This window comes from Aquarana catesbeiana, linkage group LG01, assembly GCF_042186555.1.
Source record: "Aquarana catesbeiana isolate 2022-GZ linkage group LG01, ASM4218655v1, whole genome shotgun sequence".
Taxonomy (NCBI): Eukaryota; Metazoa; Chordata; class Amphibia; order Anura; family Ranidae; genus Aquarana; species Aquarana catesbeiana.
Window position 1 is genome coordinate 14,378,877 of NC_133324.1, and position 24,772 is coordinate 14,403,648.

A 24,772-nucleotide genomic window follows, 5' to 3' on the forward strand; every position below is an offset into this window, starting at 1 on the left:
GAAGAAATCACTGATTGTTCCTCTGTGCCTCTGTGCTAAGTGGGCATAATGGGAGTGCTATTTATAATTACTTGTCAGCTGTGCACCTGCAGAGCACTAATGAGGAAATCTGCTGGGCCTGCATCCATTTGGACGGGTTCCTATTGAAAGCATCTCACCAAAAATTAAATTTTTATTGCAGGGGATGCCTGAAATCTTACTTGTATCTTAGGCAGACTTCTGGGAAAATTAGTGAGCCAATTACACAAGCAGGAAATTATGTTTCTGGGATGTGTCCAGTACACATTCCGAGTGGCCATATTGTATTGCATTTTCAGAAAATTACATCTGCTGCAGATTGAAAAGAAAAGGAAATTTTTAATTCAACATTCAACATTCAATTACAATATGACTTGTGTCGCAATTGTATACGCTAGATTATTTTTTCTTGATTTGCTTTTTTTTCACATGGGAGTAGAGTTACCCTTCAATGATACCTCTGCACTCTGTAGGAACAAAGCACAATCATGCTCAAATATCTTCTTTCCTGGCCATGGAAGGGATCAGAGCACATCACTTCTGGGTCCATTCTTCACAGGAAGATGAGGAGAATGTTCCCCCATCTCCTGTTGACCTCATACCTGGCACTCACCTTGGAGATCCTGGGCACCCAGGTGGGACTGGTAATCACTACACACAGAGTTGGGGGCAGGCGAGGTGGTAAGCATTTTACTGTATGTGTGGAAATGATTGGACAGCTTGACAGCCACTCAAATCACTTCCACATGAAAGCTTACTTGAAAATGTTTCCAGTCTCCCAGGTGCTATAATGGTTGGGAGTCTGTTTACAGGTCAGTGCTGTCACCAACATAATTTGAATGTTAGAGTAAGAGAAAGGGTTATAAGAACTCCTCACTTATCTCTGTAGACGGAGGCACCATAGCACAATTCATCCTTACATTTTTGAATGTCACCATTAATCAGAATTTAGCACTCTGCTCTCCCCTCCTCCTGTGTACCTGATCTATGATTACATTAGAGATTACAAGTCTGGCAGACTGCCAAATAACTCCTGGAATGTGGATCAGAATGAAAGTACTTCTGCTGGAAACTTTGAGGATGAATTACTCCACAGTGTCTGTACCTACAGAGATTACTATAAGCTTATTTGAACTTCCTGAGCCCATTCACTAGATTTAAGCAGGTATGGACCACCTGACATACTGATCAACATTGACAAATTATAAATGCAACTTTGTGAAAGAGACAAGGAAGGAATCCAGCAGCACAATGAGATATAGGTAGAAATGTTTACAGAAATAATATTCAGAAATGCAAGTTTATCAGGAGATTGCATTCCACAGATATGCTATATGGCCAAATATTTGTAGTCACCTGACCATCACACCTATATTGGCTGATTAAACACCCCCTTTCAAAATTATGGTTAGTAATATGGGGTCCCCCCCACCTTTGTGTCTATAACTGTCCCCACTTTTCTGGGAAGACTGTTCACAAAATTTTGTAATGTACCTGTTGGAATTTGTGACCATTCAACCAAAAGAACCTTGGTGAAGTCAAGTACTGATGTTGGATGAGAAGACCTGACTCACAATCAGGCTGAGGTCAGGACTGTGTTCATGACATTTGAGTTCCTCCACAAAAAACTTATCAATCCATGTCTTTATGGAGATGGATTTGTGCTCAGGAGCACAGTCATGCTGAAACAGAAAAGGTTGCCTACATATACTGTAGAGCAGAGGTATCAAACACAATTTCAACATGGGCTACATCAGCAGTATGGTTGCCCTCAAAGAGCTGGTTGTATCTGGGGTGTGCTATGTACAGAGTGCAGGGTTCAGGAGCGTGTTACATAGAGAATGTAGTGTTTAGAATTACACTATGTACAGAGTACAGGATTAAGGGGTGCGTTGTGTAGAGAGTGCAGAGTTTAGGAGTGCATTACTTACAGAGTTCAGGGGTGAACTATGCACAGTATACAACCCCCACAAAGCTTCCTCACATCTCTCAGTCTCCTACCTGATGTAGCTTTAATACCTTCCTGTGTAGGTGTCTCTGCCTCACCTTGCAGGCAGATCACTCTCTCTCTCTCTTTCTCTCTCTCTCTCTGATTCTGGAGATCTAACCCCACTGTGCCCCACTGTGAGTGCTTGAAAGGATCTGCTGGTTCCAGGGGCCACTGAGAGCAATGCATTAATAATGATGATGATGATTGTAGCAATATGACTAAGCTTGTTTAATCTGGTTTACAGCATTATACATTGAATCAAAGTGTTACATTTAGAACATTCTTTTCCCCAGCATTGTCCCTTTTGTGTTCAGCTCAGGTTTTAAAAGCAAAATGTAGAGTTTTGGAGCAAACATACACAATAATATTCCAGCACTGGAGGTCAGTATGGCGAATATCTCCACAGCCACCATGTATTTCCCTCTGGTGCTCAGATAGGCCGGGATCATGGCAATCCAGACACTGCAGAACACCAGCATGCTGAAGGTGATGTACTTGGCCTCATTAAAACTGTCTGGTAATGTCCTCACCATGAAAGCCAGAACAAAACTTACAGCTGCCAGAAACCCCATATAACCCAACATAAAGTAGAACCCAATAACTGACCCTTCATTACACTGAATGATGATCTTCCCAGGATAGGAGTCCATGTCATACTCCTGAAATGGTGGAGAGATGGACAACCAGAGAATGCAATTCATAACCTGAATGGATGAGCAGAATAACATGACTGTATTGGGAAGTTTGACTCCCACCCATTTTCTACAAGAGCTTCCAGGTCTGGTGGCTTTAAAAGCAATGAAGACCATGATGGTTTTGGCTAGGATGGAAGATGCTGATATAGTGAAGGGAACGCCAAAAGTGACTTGTTGAAGCACACAGGTAATATCCACAGGACGGCCAAGGAACAGGAATACAGAAAGGAAACTCACTATGAGGGAGAAGAGCAGAATGAAGCTGAGGTTCCGATTATTGGCTCTGACTATGGGAGTGCTCCAAAACCCCAAAAATAGTACAAGTATTAAGAGAGATGCCATAGCAAATATAACTGAAGTTATAGAAAAAACTAAAACTAAAATATCCTCCTCATATGATAAATACTCATTGACCTTGTCAATACAAATATTTTTAGCTTTGTTGGGCCATTCATTTTCAGGACACTTCTTGCAGAGTTCACTGTCTGTAGAGTAACAATAAGAGAAAATAACATTAAGCATAGTACACAAAAGTGGGGCATGCCTGTATACCAAGAATGCAACTATTTGACAATATTTGTTTCAGTAATTTTTTTAGTTTACCTTAATTTTTTTTGGAGATAAGATGTAGTAATAAATATGAATTAAAAGCCATACAAAAGAACAAAAAAATATTGGAACAATATATATGGTGAATATCTCAAGAAAGCTTTAGTCATAAACAAAGTGTGATGATGCTCTACTGAAAATAAAAGAACCTTCAGCCTCATTGATGGCCATAGTGGGGGGATTTACTGAAGCTGATGCACTCAAAATCAGGTGTAGCTGTGCATGGCAGCCAATCAGCTTCTAACATCAGCTTGTTCTACTAAGCTTTGCAATAAAACCTGGAAGCTGATTGGTTTCTATGCAGAGCTGCACCAGATTTTGCACCCTCTAATTTTAGTAAATAACCCCCAGTCTATCTGTAACCTTAACATGTATGCAACAATGAAATTCCCTTAATTTACCAATTTTGGTCTCTTCAGTGTAATTATTTTCCAGACCATTTATTTTAGATAAGTGCAAAACTGTTGGAGGCTTTCTCAGGCAGGCAGTAGGAGGAAGCCGATTTCTGTTGCTTGCTTGAGAAAGCCTCCAACACTCCCAGAAGGGTGAGAAGGTAGAAGAAAAGTGCAGAAATCTTTACAGATGAAGCCTTTCTGACTTTTTTTGGTAATCATTAATTTCATACCATTTAAAGTATTACTAAACCCACAACAGTAAAATCTGTCTGTATATGCAGCATAGCATGCTTGTTATATTAACTGTGGAACTTAAGGGGTTAATCCTCTGCATTGTATAGAAAGGCTGTTTTATCCCGTATGCACTGATCCTTCCCTCCTGCAATGTCTATCTGGGGAAAGCCAGCTAACACACAAGCAATAGCCAACCTGCACATGCTCAGTTGTGTCTTCTATGCTGGAGAGAACATTTACTTGTTCTTACTTGTTCTCAGAGATAGCCAGGTCACATGATATGCACTGGAGAAACTCTGCAGTTGATTACTGACTGTGGTATTCCGATCAGACAAAAAGGTATATAGTGCTAGTATTTTAATGTAAAAAGAATATTTATAATCTGTGGGCACTGGGGGGTGAACTATTTTCATATTACTGGGTTTAGTAACACTGGGCACTACAGATTCAGCCCACAGCGCTGCTGCATCTAATCTCTCCCCTCTCTGTACCGATCAGTACAGAGATGGGAGAGGAACCGGATGTGACGCCGGTTTGTTTACAAGTAATCGCTCCGTCATTTGATGAAGCGATCACATGGTAAACGGCGGCTATCAGTGGCCATTTACTGTGATCCGTGATGCGCTGGGTCCTCTGGACCCGGCAGTCATGGATATTCCTGGGTGCGCGCCCCAGGGGGATTGTATGCCCTCCCAGAGTTATCAAGCCACACTGTATCCGTCATTCCGCTATAGCGCGGTCGGCAAGCTGTTAAAGGACTTAATTTTCTAATCCGATATCAGAGTTTATATGTAAAGAAAAATAAAGCTTACCAGAATGGTTTGATATTTCTCCTTCTGAACATGGAGCACAATTATAACAACAATGGTGATATCCTTCTCTTACAGATTTTCTGAACCCTGGAAGACATTTCTCAGAGCATCGACCCCTTGGGACCTGAAATAATATAGAAGGGTATGAACTATTCAGGGGCAAAACTAAAGATATTATAGTGTAAGTAAACCAAGTTTCTGATCAGTGGCATTGCTATGAGGGTGCGGGGGGTGCGGACCGCACCTGGATGACACTCTCCAGAGGGGTGACACCAGGGCCATCAAAATCGGTACCACCGGGCACACAGGTGGGCCCAGACAGCAGTGAGATTGGTGCTGCAGGGTGGAAGGACAATTATAGAACAATGCATTGTGTTTGTGTCTCCCTCCAGCAGTTGAAAGCCAGTTTCTCCCCCTCTCCCTCCCAAAGGGTTTCAGCTGCTGGAGGGAGAGTTCTGCCACACCATGTGCCCCCCATCTACCCCCATGTACCCCCACAGTGCTGCAAGCTGCTGTGGAGCACATGCGGATGTAGAGTGGGGTAAATATGTCATTTCCTGGCCCCTTATTTTTCTGAATTGAACACAGCAAGGGATCGCTCCTGTGTCCATTCATAACTGAGCATAGTAAACTGCCCAATATCATTCTTGGTGAATTTAAACACTTCCAATCCAAGGCCATCATATGATGTACTGGACTTTGAATGGGCGTATCTGAATGATGAGTGCAGCTGCAGGCATCATTCAGTTATCATCTTTTTCAGCCAGTGATTCCCTGCACTGAGAACAATCATAATGGCAGTTCAGTTCAGTTTATTGTTTTTACAGGACATCCCCTCCCGCCACCCTCCGGTGCTTCTACCGGCTTGCTCGTGCAATTGGCGAGCCATAGAAAGAATCCACCAGCGGAGGAAGTTTACCATAGATATTACCAGTGACCAGATGGTCCCCGGCAGTCCTTATGATCTTCCGAGGCCCGGGCGCAACATTATGATTTCACATCCGGCCTGGCAACTGTAAATACTGCCATGTACTCAGCTAAAAAGACCAAGATTATTTTTTGTTTTAATCTCAGCCTTTCCTGCGTAGAGGAGAGATGCGGGGTCTTATAGACCCCCACATTTCTCCTTAAAGAGGACCTTTTCATGCCCTATTCCTTTTACAAGTGATGTTTACACTCCTTGTAATAGGAATAAAAGTGATCTAAAAAAAAAAAAAAATTAAGTACAGTGTAAAAAATAAAAAATAAAATAAACAATTAATAAATACAAAAAATGAGTTTTAATGCGCCTGTCCCCGCATGCTCGCATGCAGAAGTGAACGCATACGGACATAGTGCCCATATATGTAAAGAGCGTTCAAACCACACATGTGAGGTATCACCATGAACGTTAGAGTGAGTGCAGCAATTCTAGCCCAAGACCTCCTCTGGAACGCCAAACTGGTAACCTGAAAACATTTTTAAAGGGTCGCTATAGAAATTTTTAAGTACCGACATTTGGCGCCATTCCACGAGTGTGCGCAATTTTAAAGCGTGACATGTTAAGTATCTATTTACCTGGCGTAACATTATCTTTCTCATTATAGAACAAAATTGGGCTAACTTGTGTGTTTGTAATAATGTTTACACCCCATCCCAGCTCCTCAAATTAACCTCCTTCTTTAGCCTACTGCAATAGACACTTCTGCAATCCATGAAACTTCAATTTTTCACTCTTTGACTATAACCTTACTAATTTCTCACTCTCCATATCTATAAGCCCCTATTCCTCCTTACAGGATACCTCCAGAAAACTTCACCACTTTAGCCCTTCTCTAGGGATGAGCTTCGAGTTCAAGTCAAACTCATGTTCGACTCAAACATTAGCTGTTCGCAAGTTCGCCGAACAGCGAACAATTTGGGGTGTTCGCGGCAAATTCGAATGCCGCAGAATACCCTTAAAAGTCTATGGGAGAAATCAAAAGTGCTAATTTTAAAGGCTTATATGCAAGTTATTGTCATAAAAAGTGTTTGGGGACCTGGGTCCTGCCCCAGGGGACAAGGATCAATGCAAAAAAAGTTTTAAAAACGGACGTTTTTTCAGGAGCAGTGATTTTAATAATGCTTAAAGTCAAACAATAAAAGTGTAATATCCCTTTAAATTTCGTACCTGGGGGGTGTCTATAAAGGGTGCCTGTAAAGGGGCGCATGTTTCCCGTGTTTAGAACAGTCTGACAGCAAAATGACATTTGGAAGGAAAAAACCCATTTAAAACTACCCGCGGCTATTGCATTGCCGACATTACACATAGAAGTTCATTGATAAAAACGGCATGGGAATTCCCCACAGGGAAACCCCGAACCAAAATTTAAAAAAAAAAATGACGTGGGAGTCCCCCTAAATTCCATACCAGGCCCTTCAGGTCTGGCATGGATATTACGGGGAACCCCAGCCAAAATTTAAAAAAAAAATGACGTGGGGTTCCCCCTAAATTCCATACCAGACCTGTCTGGTATGGATTTTAAGGGGAACCCCGCGCCAAAAAAAAAAAAAAAAAACGGCGTGGGGTCCCCCCAAAAATCCATACCAGACCCTTATCCGAGCACGCAACCTGGCAGGCCACAGGAAAAGAGGGGGGGACGAGAGTGCGGCCCCCCTCCTGAACCGTACTAGGCCACATGCCCTCAACATTGTCAAAACACCTTGTCCCCATGTTGATGAGGACAAGGGCCTCATCCCCACAACCCTGGCCGGTGGTTGTGGGGGTCTGCGGGCGGGGGGCTTATCGGAATCTGGAAGCCCCCTTTAACAAGGGACCCCCAGATCCCGCCCCCCCCTGTGTGAAATGGTAAGGGGGTACTTACCCCTACCATTTCACTAAAAAACTGTCAAAAATGTTAAAAATGACAAGAGACAGTTTTTGACAATTCCTTTATTTAAATGCTTCTTCTTTCTTCTATCTTCCTTCATCTTCTTCTTCTTCTGGTTCTTCTGGCTCTTCTGGTTCTTCCTCCGGTGTTCTCGTCCAGCATCTCCTCCACGGCGTCTTCTATCTTCTTCTCCTCAGGCCGCTCCACACCCATGGCATGGGGGGAGGCTCCCGCTCTTCTCTTCATCTTCTTTTTCATCCTCTTCTCTTCTTCCTTCTTCTCTTCTTTATTTTCTTCTCCGGCCGCTCCGCACCCATGCTGGCATGGAGGGAGGCTCCCGCTGTGTGACGGCGTCTCCTTGTCTGACAGTTCTTAAATAATGGGGGCGGGGCCACCCAGTGACCCCGCCCCCTCTGACGCACGGGACATGACGGGACTTCCCTGTGGCATTCCCCATGACATCACAGGGAAGTCCCGTCAAGTCACCGTGCGTCAGAGGGGGGCAGGATCACCGGGTGGCCCCGCCCCCCGTTATTTAAGAACCATCAGACAAGGAGATGCTGTCACACAGCGGGAGCCTCCCTCCATGCCAGCATGGGTGCGGAGCGGCCTGGAGAAGAAAATGAAGAAGAGAAGAAGGAAGAAGAGAAGAGTATGAAGAAGAAGATGAAGAGAAGAGCGGGAGCCTCCCCCCATGCCATCTGTGCGGAGCGGCCCGAGGAGAAGAAGATAGAAGACGCCGTGGAGGAGATGCTGGATGAGAACACCAGAGGAAGAACCAGAAGAGCCAGAAGAACCAGAAGAAGAAGAAGATGAAGGAAGATAGAAGAAAGAAGAAGCATTTAAATAAAGGAATTGTCAAAAACTGTCTCTTGTCATTTTTAACATTTTTGACAGTTTTTTAGTGAAATGGTAGGGGTAAGTACCCCCTTACCATTTCACACAGGGGGGGGGGCCGGGATCTGGGGGCTTCCAGATTCCGATAAGCCCCCCGCTCGCAGACCCCTACAACCACCGGCCAGGGTTGTGGGGATGAGGCCCTTGTCCTCATCAACATGGGGACAAGGTGTTTTGGGGGGCTACCCCAAAGCACCCTCCCAATGTTGAGGGCATGTGGCCTGGTACGGTTCAGGAGGGGGGGCGCACTCTCGTCCCCCCTCTTTTCCTGCGGCCTGCCAGGTTGCGTGCTCGGATAAGGGTCTGGTATGGATTTTTCGGGGGACCCCACGCCGTTTTTTTTTTTTGGCCGGGGTTCCCCTTAAAATCCATACCAGACCTGAAGGGCCTGGTATGGAATTTAGGGGGACTCCCACGTCATTTTTTTTTTTAATTTTGGTTCGGGGTTTCCCTGTGGGGAATTCCCATGCCATTTTTATCAATGAACTTCTATGTGTATTGTCGGCAATGCAATAGCCACGGGTAGTTTTAAATGGGTTTTTTCCTTCCAAATGTCATTTTGCTATCAGACTGTTCTAAACACGGGAAACATGCGCCCCTTTACAGGCATACTATAGACACCCTCCAGGTACGAAATTTAAAGGGATATTACACTTTTATTTTTTGACTTTAAGCATTATTAAAATCACTGCTCCTGAAAAAACGTCCGTTTTTAAAACTTTTTTTTGCATTGATCCATGTCCCCTGGGGCAGGACCTGGGTCCCCAAACACTTTTTATGACAATAACTTGCATATAAGCCTTTAAAATTAGCACTTTTAATTATTCATGTTCGTGTCCAATAGACTTTAACGGTGTTCGCATGTTCAAGCGAACTTTTTTACTGTTCGCATGTTCTGGTGTGAACCGAACAGGGGGGTGTTCGGCTCATCCCTACCCTTCTCCTATCTCTACAACAGACTACCTTTCTACCCTTAAAGAGGAAGTAAACCCTCCCAATGTTTTCAGCCAAGGAAGCTGCCACCTTAGCCTCTGTTTAATCTGCAACTGCCATGATGCTTCACATGTGATCTGTTATGATGCCAGCCATTGAATGGTTTGACAGTTTGGTTGATAGCACATCCAATGTGACAGCTAGCATTTCCGGCATGTCGGAATGTTAACTGTTTTTTGAAACTATCAAATCGATGGGTTTACTTCTGCTTTAATAAGCACATATCGATCCAGACAGTATTGAAGGCCAGTCCTCTCTAGTCATACTATCCTGGAACACCTCACCCAACCTGGATGACAACCCCTAAGTATTTGGCAATGTCTTCACACTGTCCCTCTTAAAGGGACCACAACTCAAAAACTGGGGGAATATCCTTGTTTTCCAGGATACATTCCCGGTATCCTGTACACCCCCCATCCCTCCTACCAGCAAACCCATAGAAATCTTCACCACTTTAGCCCTTCTGTTATCTACTCTGCAAACAAATACTGTTATGGCCAAATCTCACCCCTATCCTGCCCTTACTTTGCCAATTCTGTCTACAACAGCTCACTCTCACCATCCCTGGAAACATTGCCCCCCCATCATCACGTACAGAATTAGTGGTAGTATCACTACCACCACTAGATGACAAACGTGTGACAGCTTGTTTCACATTGTAAAGAAGTTGGTGGGGATTCTGGTGTTGTTGGTCAAATGGTTTCATCACCATGTTTGGCTCTCTGTGACACAAGGCTGTCCAAGTCCAGAGACAGGAAAGAAGCCCCAAACCAAGATATTACCTCCACCATGCTTCACAGAGGAGAGAACGTTTTGGTAGTGATATGCTCTATTATTTTCCAAAAAAATTCATATTCTATCATACTGACCTTTATTACATTAATTTATAAAATAGTGCTCTGTGGTCATTCTGACCATTTGAGAACTTTAGGCACAGTTGTTCAGTTGCTGTTTAGACATGTATACAGGTTTTTTACTGAAATCCTATGTTCATGCAGTAAAAGTGAAATTTACAGCAAATGTAGGCTTTAGATATGTTTTTGTGGCCCTTTTGTCTTCATGTAGCTTTACAATTCTTCATCCAAAATCCTACGTGCTTTGATTATGGCTTAAGTCATAGGAACAGAATCTTCTTTAGTAGAACAGACTCTACCAGACATTGGTCTTTATAATAGGGCAGGACACCATTAAGCCACACCTTAGTGATGAATGTGCAGCTCTCTGGGGGGTATGCTGGATGGACTTCTAGCTATGATGGCTCTGAGGGACTAATGAATCTGACCTAATTTGACTTCTGCTTTGCTGATTGCAGTCTGAGCTCTTTGTTGAGTATTCATGTGTATGTGGCTGGCTTTAAGTATATGTTTATACCATTAAGGCTGCTCACTCTCATTGTCCAAGTCCATACCATCACCCATCCCCCTCCCTACTCTCATCCTGTTTTTAACTTTTTGAGTCTTTCCCCCTGCCAATATTGTCAATATTATTATTATTATTATTATTCAGGATTTATATAACGCCAACAGTTTACGCAGCGCTTTACAATATAAAAGGGAGACAATACAGTTATAATACAATACAATACAATAGGATTAAGAGGGCCCTGCTCAGAAGAGCTTACAATCTAATAGGGTGGGGCAGGTGGTACAAAAGGTTGTAACTGTGGGGAATGAGCTGGTGGAAGTGGTAGGAGATTAGTTGGAGACATGATAGGCTTTCCTGAAGACATGAGTTTTCAGGGATTGCCTGAAGGTAGCAAGAGTAGGGGATAGCCGGATAGATGGAGGTAGCGAGTTCCAGAGGATGGGAGAGGCTCTGGAGAAATCCTGGAGACGAGCATGGGAGGAGGAGATGAGAGAGCTATAAAGCAGGAGGTCTTGAGAAGAGCGGAGAGGTCGATTTGGGTGATAATTGGAGACAAGATTAGTGATGTAGCTTGGGGCAGATTTGTGAATGGCTTTGTATGTTGTGGTCAGAATTTTGAATTTAATTTGCTGGGTGATTGGGAGCCAGTGTAGGGATTGAAGTAGAGGGTTGGCAGACACTGAGCGGTTGGTAAGGTGGATAAGTCTGACAGCAGCATTCATGATAGACTGAAGAGGGGAGGAGCCTATGGAGCGGTAGGCCAATGAGAAGGGAGTTGCAATAGTCAAGGCGAGAGATAACAAGGGAGTGAATGAGGAGCTTGGTGGTTTCATTTGTTAAAAAAGGGCGAATTTTAGAGATGTTATGGAGGTGAATTCTACAAACTTTTGACAATGATTGGATTTGAGGCTGAAATGACAAGTCAGAGTCTAGGATTACACCTAGTACCCTGGCGTGAGGGGAGAAACTGATGGTTGCATTGTTGATTTTGATGGAAAAGTCATGGAGGGGGGCACGGGCGGGGGGGGGAATATTAATAGCTCAGTTTTAGAGAGATTTAGTTTAAGGAAGTGGTGCGACATCCATGCTCATATGTCAGTTAGTAAGTTAGTAATGCGAGAGGAGACTGAAGGAGTGAGGTGAGGAGTAGACAGATAGATTTGGGTGTCATCAGCGTATAAGTGGTATTGGAAGCCGTGGGCAGTTATTAAGTGACCAAGGGAGGAGGTGTAGAGAAGAGAAGGGGTCCAAGAACCGAGCCTTGGGGGACCCCCACAGAAAGGGGCAATGTAGAGGAGGAGACAGAGTTGTAGGTGACACTGAAGGAGCGCTGTGATAAATAGCCAGAGAACCAGGATAGAGCAGAATCTCGGAGGCCAAGGGAATGTAGTTTATTGAGAAGGAGCTGGTGGTCAACAGGTCAATATAGGTGCTATTTGGCACTCTGAGCTACTGGCTCTTTGTTGTGAATACTCAAGTAACTGAGATACTTTATATGATGATACTTTGAAGTTTAATGGGTGAGATTATCTTCTTTGGACTCCCTTGTAAGATAGTGAGGCCTGTTTTCTCCAACAATTCCTGAGTGTATCCTGATGAAGCTAGACAGTGAAACGCATTGATGCATAGGGGCTCACTACTATGTATACTATGCATGTTCATCTTTGTCATGTATTGTGTATAGTGTATCATATGATTTTAACCCTTTATCCTTTTTTGCTTTTCTATACCACATATTGTTATAAATAAAATATTCTTTTATACCTGCTACTGTCCATTGTGCCTCTAAAGTCTGACCCTGTGCTATTTCATGCCCAATCTTTTCTTTCATTGCCACACCTAAAGCCTCTCATTGATTGGGGTAATGGAGTCGAATTACATTTTTTTCCGGCTGTCACTATCTAAGAGGTTCAGACATGAACCGACCGACCGACTCATGTACATATACGTGGGCATTTTGAAGATGGATATCTCGGTAACGGCAGCAACTGCTGCCACAACCAAGGTATCCATCTTTAGAGCCAGCGGTTCTGTTTATGATAATGGTGGTCTCTGCGGCGGATTTGCCACAAGATCACCATTATCGGCAGCGGGAGAGGTGCCACCCCCCTCCCACCACTCTCCCGCACCCTCCGCTGCTTACCGGAGCCGTCGGTAGCGGCGGAGGCGATCGGGACCTGTCCGTGTCTGTGTATGGAGAGGAGTGAGGGGAAGATGGCCCCCACCCATCTTCATACCATAGGAGGGCGGAATCGATGTCAAAACATCACTTCTGCCCATACGTCTTAAAGGCACATTTTTCTGTTGTCATTTTTCCAAATGACATTTTTTTTTTGCATTTTAGTCCAAATATGAGATCTGAGGACTTTTTGACCCCAGATCTGATATTTAAGAGGACCTATCATGCTTTTTTCTATTACAAGCGATGTTTACATTTCTTGTAATAGGAATAAAAGTGACCCATTTAAAAAAAAAAAAACAGTGAAAAGATAAATAAAATTAAGTAAAATAAATAAGAAAAAAAAATTTTTAACGCACCCCGTCCTGACGAGCTTGCGCGCAGAAGCGAACGCATACATGAGTAGCGCCCGCATATGAAAACGGTGGTCAAACCACACATGTGAGGTATCACCGCGATCGGTAGAGCGAGAGCAATAATTCTAGCCCTAGAACTCCTCTGTAACGCAAAACATGCAACCTGTGGAATTTTTTAAACATCGCCTATGGAGATTTTTGAGTGTAAAAGTTTGACGCCATTCCACGAGCGGCCGCAATTTTGAAGCGTGACATGTTGGGTATCAATTTACTCGGTGTAACATTATCTTTCACAATATAAAAAAATTGGACTAAGGTTACTGTTGTCTTATTTTTTTATTCAAAAAAGTGAATTTTTTCCAAAAAAAGTGCGCTTGTAAGACCGCTGCGCAAATATGGTGTGAAAAAAAGTATTGCAATGACCGCCATTTTATTCTCTAGGGTGTTAGAAAAAAATATATAATGTTTGGGGGTTCTAAGTAATTTTCTAGCAAAAAAAAACTGTTTTAAAGATGTAAACACCTAAATTCCAAAACGAGGCTAGTCCTTAAGTGGTTATTAATGTTTTTCTATGAATATCTTTGATTGCTTCAATTAGTAGTCCACCAGTATATATGACTAGATTTTTTTAATTTGGTTGCATTTTAGGAGCCACTTGTTCAGAAATACAGGTAGCTCCATGGGGTTTATAAACTTTATTTTTTTGAAGTATATAACTGACAACTTCTGATCAGGGGAATTACTACTCAGAACTTTTTTTTCTTAAAGTCAGATTAATTCAGAAGGTCTGGGTAGAATCTGGCCATGGATAATACTGGTGATTATTCTGGTCCAAAGACTTTTATCTCCTTCTGTACACAGGAGTCGGGGTCCTTCTATGAGTGTCTATGTCCTGGTCTGCGTGATGAGGGGGGGTTACCTAGTAGTAGTCAGTCACATTCAGCTGGACTTGTTCTGTAATGTAGAAGATGTTTTGTAGTTCATCCACTTTTTAGTTATAATGAGTGATGGGAACATATCCCGGCATTTATATCCACACAGCTAGACCTGACACCTTCATCTAATCACCACGGAATGAGTCAGGGCAGATGCTGTCTGTCCAAAAACAGGATGGGAGGAGGGGGTTAGGTTTTGTCTGGAGGTGGACTTTAGGGCAGGAGAAGATCTGGGGGGGTGACAACAGGGAAATCCCCCCCGAGAAAATATTACCAACTCAGAGTCTCATTTTCTGAATCAGCAGCAGTGGCGCCGAGACACACTGTTGTTGCACTGCTGCTGGCCTGGCCTCTACTGCCTGCCACACTGGGTGCTATTGCCTGCTGCCTGGCATCTAGCAACCAGTGGCATTACATCTGAGGAGGAGAATGAGGCCACCAGCATTTAGAGCAGAGGAGGATTTAATTTCCTCCTCCCCGCTTAGTGAATGTTGGCTCTACCCACCTCCTCCCTCCATCTTCTCCAGCGCGGCATGAGAGTAGGGAACTGTGCCAGCCAGCCTGCCAGGATTAGAGCAGATTAGAAAAAAATGAGGGGAGAGAAAGTGGACCAAGGGTCCAGAAAGGATTCTTCAAAAAGGAACAGACTGGAAATAATAAGAATTAAATAGCAATCTTTATTGAAAACAATTCCACCAAAATATCATTCAGAAAAAGTTAGAAAAATACCTCCACCACATAATTATAAAAAATGATAACATTATCACGACACAGATGGCCACAACAGACAAACATTCATTCATTCAACCCTCATACAGATCATATACCAGCTGGTAATTAAGTAAACCCCGAAATAAGGGAGATTTCCCCTGTATATATAAAAGCAAAAAAAAATTGATCATTACTGAGGAAGTCCTTGGGCTTTACAAGAGTCCTCAGCTGGAGACACTGGTACTGTGTATAGAAGCCAATTACAGACAGTCCTAGATGTATAAAGGAAGAAAACCACAGTGGGGGGGTATTGTAATTGCAATGAAATTCAGAGACTGGAAGTGAATCAGATTTATGATGACACATGGTTGGGATGGTTACACTGTAAGTCTATCATAATAGACTGGTAATGAGCTGACAAAAATACAGTCCAAGGAGAGAGTGTAAGCTTCACTTCATATATATTTGTCACATAGTGTTCTCCCGATGAGTACTTCCACACCCAGCTTTAAGGTTATCTCATCAAAGGTGAAACGCGTCAGTCTGACGCCATCACACTAGCTGTAACTTACAGTCTGTACACAGAGTGAAAGCAACAGACTTCTTCCCCTCTCAGACATCCACAGAGGTTGGCTGGACCATTGGAATGCCGAAGCGCATCTTGGGTTGAAGCAGAGACTGCAGTGTGATTGTCAGCGTTACTAGCAGACTTGCTGTTCCATATCTTACAGTGACGGACACATTCTCCTCTCCCCCACATTACTGGACAGCAAATTGTCGGAAAAGACACAGTTTATTGACCTATTGGACCCTAAGCGAGTGGTGAGTCTCCATCCATATATACTATCACCGGACTGGGTAAGCGAAGGGAATTTACCTCCCTCACATCTCACCTCCTATTCATTTTGATTTACTTCTGTTCAGCCGGCTTTGATGAGATAACCTTAAAGCTGGGTGGGGAAGTACTCATCGGGAGAACACTATGTGACAAATATATATGAAGTGAAGCTTACACTCTATCCTTGGACTGTATTTTTGTCAGCTCATTACCAGTCTATTATGATAGACTTACAGTGTAACCATCACAACCACGTGTCATCATAAATCCGATTCACTTCCAGTCTCTGAATTACATTGCAAGGCCCCCCTCCCCCACTGTGGTTTTCTTCCTTTATACATCTAGGACTGTCTGTAATTGGCTTCTATACACAGTACCAGTGTCTCCAGCTGAAGACTCTTGTAAAGCCCAAGGACTTCTTCAGTAATGATCAATTAGCATTTGTTTGCTTTTATATACATGTGGGAAATCACCCTTATTTAGAGGGTTTACTTAATTACCAGCTGGTATATGATCTGTATGAGGGTTGAATGAATGTCTGTCTGTTGTGGCCATCTGTGTCGTGATAACGTTATAATATTATATAATTATGTGGTGGAGGTATTTTTCTAACTTTTTCTGAGTGATATTTTGGTGGAATTGTTTTCAATAAAGATTACTATTTAATTCTTTTTATTTCCAGTCTGTTCCTTTTTGAAGAATCCTGTCCGGACCTTTGGTCCACTTTCTTTCCCCTCCTTTTTTTTCTAATATGCTAATCTGATTCAGAAGAACACACCTAATCATTAACTTGTACGTACTTGAATGGTTTTCTGTCTGTCGGCCATGGAAATGTTACTTTCTATTATTGATAAATTCATACTCTTCCCTGCCCAGACAATTTTATTGGGGTGAGAATCCTGGACAACTTTTTTGTTTTTTGCAGGATTAGAGCAGAGCACGCTGAAAAGCTGCTTGTTGACCTGGCTGCACTTGTCTGAGGTGAGGGTGAGGCAGATCGCAAATGAATTAAAGCATATAAGCATTATTAGCATATTCTTTATTTAGCATATTTTCATTATTATGTGAAGAGGCTCTAATGAAGCCCTCACTGACCTCCTTAACTTTGGGTTCTGTGGAGCAAGCTACTATTAAAATATCACAGTCAAAGCACAGGAATTGCAGTTCATCACCCATTGATTCCCATGACCTCAAGGAATATGAGAATAAATTACTTTATTGTACCTGGCCTGCAGCTACAGAGGTTAGTGAAGGCTCATTTTTAGTGAACGCTCAGTTCTGTAAGCAACACCTTATTTTTGGCAGGGCCCCTCCCAAGACTAGACTCTGGATCCGCCTCTGCTTTAGGGTCAATACTAGTATTTTTTTTGTGTAACTTCTGAATCAGCTTCCCCAGTATAACTCACCTTGTCACCTTTCCATGATATTAGCTCTGGTTTTAGTGTAAGTTGCTGACCCTCTGAAAGGGACCCATCAAAGTGGCCCACACGTATCCAATCAGTGATATTTGTACTTTCAATTCTTATAATCCAATTTACAATGTACAGTAGGCTGGGGAGTTCTCCTTTATCATTAAAAATCATGACGTTGCCATTTGGATCCGTGTACTGTACTTCTTTTACATAGCGGGACAGCTTCAAAATGACAGAAATTATTATAGGTAACAAGCATATACAGTAGAATGGTTTGATTATATATTGTTTACTGTATATGCCTGCCGATCACGGCATATTTAAGTTTCTCTCCTTCACATCATCTGGCACAGGGAGATTGAACACAGGACCACAGACTGGCATTCCCTCTCTATGAGGGAGACCCTGGTGAGTCCTCTCCTCCCTTATTTCCCACAACCCACAGCCCAGTGAAGTCTAAGCCCCGGATGAATGGTCCTGTCCAGCTGCATCTGCTTCTCTCCCCTCCTTCATGCCTGCTTTGCAGTCACGGTCGGCCATAGATTCATTTACAGCTCATAACAAATTTGTTGACGCTCACACTGAACATGACACAGAATTACATAAACTGAGACTAAAAATTGCAGACCTTGAGGACCATTCTAGAAGGAACAATGTTACCTTTTGCGGTATACTGGAATCGGTTACAGCAGAAGCATTGGTCCCTTATGCCATAGCTCACTGATCTTGTAATGGCCATAGACTTCCTGCCTGCTTTGGTCCTTAGAGATGTCTTAGCATGCATTCACTTTTAGCACACCAATGAAAAGCTAATGTCTGCCACTAAAAACACCTCTACACTCCCGGCACCTTATACTGGAATCAAATTTAATGCATACTTATCCAAAACAAGACTCCTTAACAGGAAGAAATTGGGCACCATTACCAAGGCCCTCCGCAATATCAACATTGGATACCAATGGGGATTCCCTACCAAACTCATGATCAAAAGACAAGGAGGATCTCATACAATTAGAAGAATGAAGGCAGGCCTAGCCCTGCTCAGAGACTGGGAATCTTCATGACAGCCTCACCACATGGAGATGGAATGGTCCTGAATTTAACCTCACTCTTTGCACACTAGCCCTGATGCCTCCTTTTTCCATAATTGCCTGTAGCTGGGAAAAATGTGGCCTCACCATATGGATAATCTTTAGTTTAAATGATGTTCATCCATATCAACCTGTTGTTGATATGGACAATCTTCTCCCCCTCATTGTTAGTAGGAGTGTTTGCTACTAGGGATGAGCTTCGAGTTCGACTCGAACATAGCATGTTCGACCATTCGTCGAATTGCGAATGATATGGGCAGTTCCCGGCAAATTCAAGTGGCGCATCACGGCCCATAATTCACTGCAGCATCCCAGTGCATTGCTGGCTGATGATTGGCCAAGCATGCACTATGACCCACATGCTTGGCCAATCACAGTGCTGTCTGTACAGAGAGCCGTAATTGGCCAAAGCCAGGGAGGCTTTGGCCAATTATGGCTCAGGGGGTTTAGTACACGCCCCATACTATATAAGGCCGCCTGCACATCAGCCCTGTGTAGTGTGTTCCGGTGTTGAGACAGAGATAGATAGAGAGAGAGACAGTGTCATTTGATTTAAGTTAGATAGAGTAGGCAGGCGAGTCAGTTAGCTGCACTTACAGTGTATTGTGTATATATATGCATCCTAGGTGTTGGGTATATATATATATACACTGTATTCAGTTTACCTAGATTCGTTCCTGTTATTATCTTCCTACTGACAGGCAGGCAGGTGTTTTTACAGTATTTACAGCTAGCCTGAATAAAAATTGCTGGTGTTCTTCTGATCCTATTAGTACCACAGGCAGGCAGCTACAGTATTTACAGTTAGTGTAGTGCGTCCTCTGCACAGTGTGCACCTAAAGCTACCTGAAGAAAATTGGTGGTGTTCTTCTGATACTATTAGTACCACATGCAGGCAGCTGCAGTATTTACAGTTAGTGTACTGCGTCCTCTGCACAGTGTGCACCTAAAGCTACCCGAAGAGAATTGCTGTTGTTCTGATCCTATTAATACCACAGGCAGGTAGCTAGAGTATTGACAGTTAGTGTACTGTGTCCTCTGCACAGTGTGCACCTAAAGCTACCTGAAGACAAATGCTGTTGTTCTGATCCTATTAATACCACAGGCAGGCAGCTGCAGTATTTACAGTTAGTGTACTGTGTCCTCTGCACAGTGTGCACCTAAAGCTACCTGAAGAAAATTGGTGGTGTTCTTCTAATCCTATTAGTACCGCAGGCAGCTGCAGTATTTACAGTGAGTGTAGTGCGTCCTCTGCACAGTGTGCACCTAAAGCTACCTGAAGACAATTGCTATTGTTCTGATCCTATTAATACCACAGGTAGGCAGCTACAGTATTTACAGTTAGTGTACTGTATCCTCTGCACAGTGTGCACCTAAAGCTACCTGAAGAAAATTGGTGGTGTTCTTCTGATCCTATTAGTACCACAGGCAGGCAGCTGCAGTATTTACAGTTAGTGTAGTGCGTCCTCTGCACAGTGTGCACCTAAAGCTACCTGAAGACAATTTCTGTTGTTCTGATCCTATTAATACCACAGGCAGGCAGCTGCAGTATTTACAGTCAGTGTACTGTGTCCTCTGCACAGTGTGCACCTAAAGCTACCTGAAGGTCCTGCCCCAATAGGGTCAAAAATACACACGCTGACCCTCATGGGCGCTTTATTACTCTGGATTGTGATTATATGTCCTCCTCCTTCACTCTAGTTAATATATACGTACCTAATAATGGTCAGGTAGATTTTCTCAACAAGGTATTTCACTTGCCTCAGTATCACTCCCAACCCTTCATGTCACCTCGAGATAGGCAAACTGTTTTCAATGACTCTCCCTCGCGCAAGGCTACCTCCCAAGCTAATGCTTTTCGTAGATGTATCATATCTCACCAATTGTTTGACTCCTGGAGGATTAAGCACCCTACTGCTAAGCAATTCACTTTCTATTCTATGGCTCACAAGATGTATTCATACCTAGATCACTTTCTTATTTCAGCTCCTCTTATCCCTTACATTATCGATTCAGACATATCCCCCATTACATGGTCAGACCATGCCCCTATCACACTAGATGTCATGCTATCTCAAATCCCTTCTAGGTCTTGCCACTGGCGTCTAAATTACCAACTTCTACACTCTGAGCCTTCCCGCATTAAGTTGGCTACCAGCCTTTAAGAATTTTTCTTGCTCAATATGGGCTCTGTTTCAGATTTTTCCACACTGTGGGGGGTGTTCCGCGGTGTTTGCATCGCGGAGGGTTCTCGTCTGAAAAGAGACAGAAACAAACTTCTACAGTCATTGAGATCTACCTTGATGATAGCCGAACGCCAGCTATTGTGCAAACCCACGGTGTCGAGACTCCGCAAGGTTACATCCCTCAGAGAACAGATTAAATCCTTAACTCTTGGTAAGGCAGCTAAATCCTTACTCTGGGTAAAACAAAATTTTATGAGTTTGCAAATAAACCTCACAGAATGCTAGTAAACAAGTTGCACCCTCATCCCTTCAACTCTTTCCCTGAGTTCCTCTTAAAGGATGATGGAACCAGAACCCACTGCCCTCTTGAAATGTCTAAGATCTTCGGTTCCTTTTATCACAAACTATACAATTGCCTACAACCCGAAAACCACTTTAATTTTACTAAAGAAAAATTTTATGCTTTTTTTGAAGGCCTCAGTATTCCCAAACTGTCTACCTCTGATCTGGTCGATCTAAATGCTCCTATAACTACTGAGGAACTTCACAACATAATTAAGGACTTCCCACTTCATAAATCCCCTAGCCCAGATGGCCTCCCATATACCTACTACAAGATTTCTTTGACATCCTATCCCCTCATTTACTGACTTATACTTATACAGTACCTTCCTCGAAGGTCAATCCCCACACTCTCATTTTTCACATTCCTATATCTCTGTTATACCTAAACCAGGCAAGGATCCCTCCCTCCCTGACAACTACAGACCTATTGCTCTCTTAAACTCAGACTATAAGATTTTTACTAAGATACTAGCTTCTAGACTCTCTAAATACATTACAAAACTGATTAACAAAGATCAAGTGGGTTTTGTCCTGACTAGACACGCAGGGGACAACACCCGACGCACGATAGAGTTAATAGACCTTCTAAACAGATCCTCACGTCAAGCTTTAGTTTTACAAATACAAATTATCATTATTTATCATTATTTGCAGATGACATTCTGTTAACCACTTCCTCAAACTCAACTTCTCCTCCCCCACGTGCCTCTTCCCCTGACTTGTCTGTCAAGAGCAATGGCACAACCATCCACCCGTCCCCACATGTCAGAGTACTAGGTGTTATCCTGGATTCTGAACTCTCCTTTCAGCCCCACATCCAATCACTTTCCAAAGCTTGCCGCCTCAACCTCCGTAACATCTCTAAACTACGTCCCTTTCTAACCAATGAAACCACAAAGCTCCTGATTCACTCCCTGGTTATCTCTCGCCTCGACTACTGCAACTCCCTCCTCATTGGCTTACCTTCAAATAGACTATCCCCCCTTCAGTCCATCATGAATGCTGCTGCCAGACTCATCCACCTTACAAACCGCTCAGTGTCTGCTAGCCCTCTCTGCCAAGCCCTCCATTGGCTGCCACTCACCCAACAAATTAAATTCAAAATACTAACAATAAGTTACAAAACCATCTACAACTCTGCCCCCAGCTACATCACTAGCCTAGTCTCAAAATACCAACCTAATCACCCTCTCTGTTCCTCCCAGGACCTCCTGCTCTTCAGCTCCCTCATCACCTCCTCCAATATCCACCTCCAGGACTTCTCCTGAGCCTCGCCCATCCTCTGGAATTCCCTACCCCAATCTGTCAGACTGTCTCCAAATTTATCCACTTTTAGGCGATCCCTGAAAACTTTCCTCTTCAGAGAAGCCTATCCTGCCTCCATCTAACAACTGCACTATTTTCTCCACTAGCTCATCCCCCACAGACATTACCGTTATGTATACCTTGACCCTCCCTCCTAGATTGTAAGCTCTAACAAGCAGGGCCGTCTGATTCCTCCTGTATTGAATTGTATTGTACTTGTACTGTCCTCCCTAATGTTGTAAAGTGCTGCGTAAACTGTTGGCGCTATATAAATCCTGTATAATAATAATAACAATAACCATTACCCAACCGTTGTTGTCCCTCCCCTCATTACATGATCTTCTCTCCTCCTTTGGTGCCATATCTGGCTACAAAGTTAACACCACAAAAACTGAGGCCCTTCCTTTGAACATCCCTCCCCCTCTCTTATCTCAATTGACACAATCTTACCCTTATAAATGGTGTTCTACCTCCCTCAAATATCTGGGGGTACATCTTACCTCTACATACACAACACTCTACTCTGTAAACTTCCCCCTCTAATTTTAGACATCAACAAATCCTTGCAAAGTTGGACTTAATACCCTCTCCATTCTAGGTAGAATAAATGTATTAAAGATGTCCATTCTACCCAGGCTGTTATATTATTTTGAAACATTACCAGTGGCCATCCCCCTTTCTCAACTTAAAGCCATCCAAAGGAGCTTCCTTAGATTCATATTGAATGGCAGGGCTCACCGCATTGTGAGTTTCGGTGGTCTTCGCCCTTAAATCTAGAGGGGGTTTGGGTGCCCCGGACATTATAAAATACTATTATGCAACTCACCTAAGAATTATTGCTTCTTGGTCCAGCTTACATGCCCCCAGTCATTGGTCAGATATAGAAAAAGGGACATTTTACCCGGTCCACCCATGTTCCCTGATCTGGTCTCCCTCACAACACACTGACCGTATTTTTAGACGTCAATGTACAGCCCCTATGAACTTCTCCCTATCCATATGGTATAAATGCAGGGATACTTTTACCCTCGCATCAAAATGTCCCCCTCTGATGAATGTACTATTTAATCCATCCATCCCTGATAGTTTATCCCTGGGACATATCTTTCCATGGATGAATGCTTCCTTGTTCCAACTTCGCAATCTAGTGCATCCGATTTCCCGTCGATTGCACTCTTTTGAAGTTATTCATGAGAAGTCAGATATACCCTCCCATATGTTTTATTTCTACCTACAAATCACACATTTTTCCATACCCTGTCTCTGACATTGACGTTAGACAAACCCACCCCTTTTGAATACTTGTGTGCCCAGGGTCCCCACCAATTACATCTAGTATCCTCTATCCATCGCATCCTCCACGAGTCAACTCCCCTTACTGAAGTATCTCACTTATATATGAGGAAATGGGCTCAATTGCTTTGTAGACCCATTGGCCCCCAACTATGGGATAAGATTAGGTCTTCTATTTTTAAATCCTCAAAATGTGTCTTGCAGAGGGAGACTTCTATAAAAATACTTATGTTTTGGTATAAAACGCACAAAGTCATCCACAAATATGATCTCTCGACCTCAGATAAATGTTGGCGTTGTGGTCAGGAAGTGGGTACCCTGTTTCATATTTTTTTGTGTTCTATGATCCAACCCCTTTGGCAGGAAACGATGTTGTTGATTCAGAAGGTGGTAGATGTATCTCTTCTTCTAGACCCCTTACATTATTTGTTGGGCCTTCCTTTCTCAGGTATTACAAAGAATGGTAATAGATTTAAAAATACCACAATCAATAATTGTGCCTGTGATTTTGCGCAAACCTAAGTAGTTAATTAAGCATAAATGTAAAATAATAAATAAATCAAGTAAATCAAAGTCCATAAAGTGAAAATCCGTGACTGTAGTGCAAATCAATGCGGTGAATAAAAATAGGTGAATGATCTATACAGTGATAAAACAAAAGTGTCAAGTGCGTTGATAGTAGATCTCGTGACTTTCGTGGTAATGGATACCCACTAGGGGCTCCCAGAACTCTCACCTTACTGACATTAATATAATGCCTTTAAGTATCCATTCCGGGCTGTGCTTGTTCCAGTCCCAGCGGTGTAGTTGTTCTGGTGCGTCTATGGGGAGGTGGCGTTCTTTCCGGTGAATAAACTCCACATAAGGGGGGTAATCAGAAAGGAGGATACTCCAATAGGGTAATAACGTTAAAGCCGAAGTTTTTATTTAAAAATATCTGCTTACATAGAGGTAACGTTGGATCAGCACTTCAAACAGTGTGTTTACAATCCCCGCTACGTCACTTCCGGTCCGCGCTGTTGTGTATCCGGTTACGTCCGTTACGTCCTAAATTACTTTTAATGGTAATAGATTGATCTCATATATCCTGCTAGCTACAAAGAGATTGATCCCCTTCTGTTGGTTATCCAACACTACTCCCCCAAGCTCCAGGTTACTCCAACTTATAGCTGATATCCGCAGGATGGAATACTTGACAGCTTCTGTACACGACAGTGTCCCTCATTTTAATAAAATCTGGGACCTGTGGGACCAGTCAGAATTT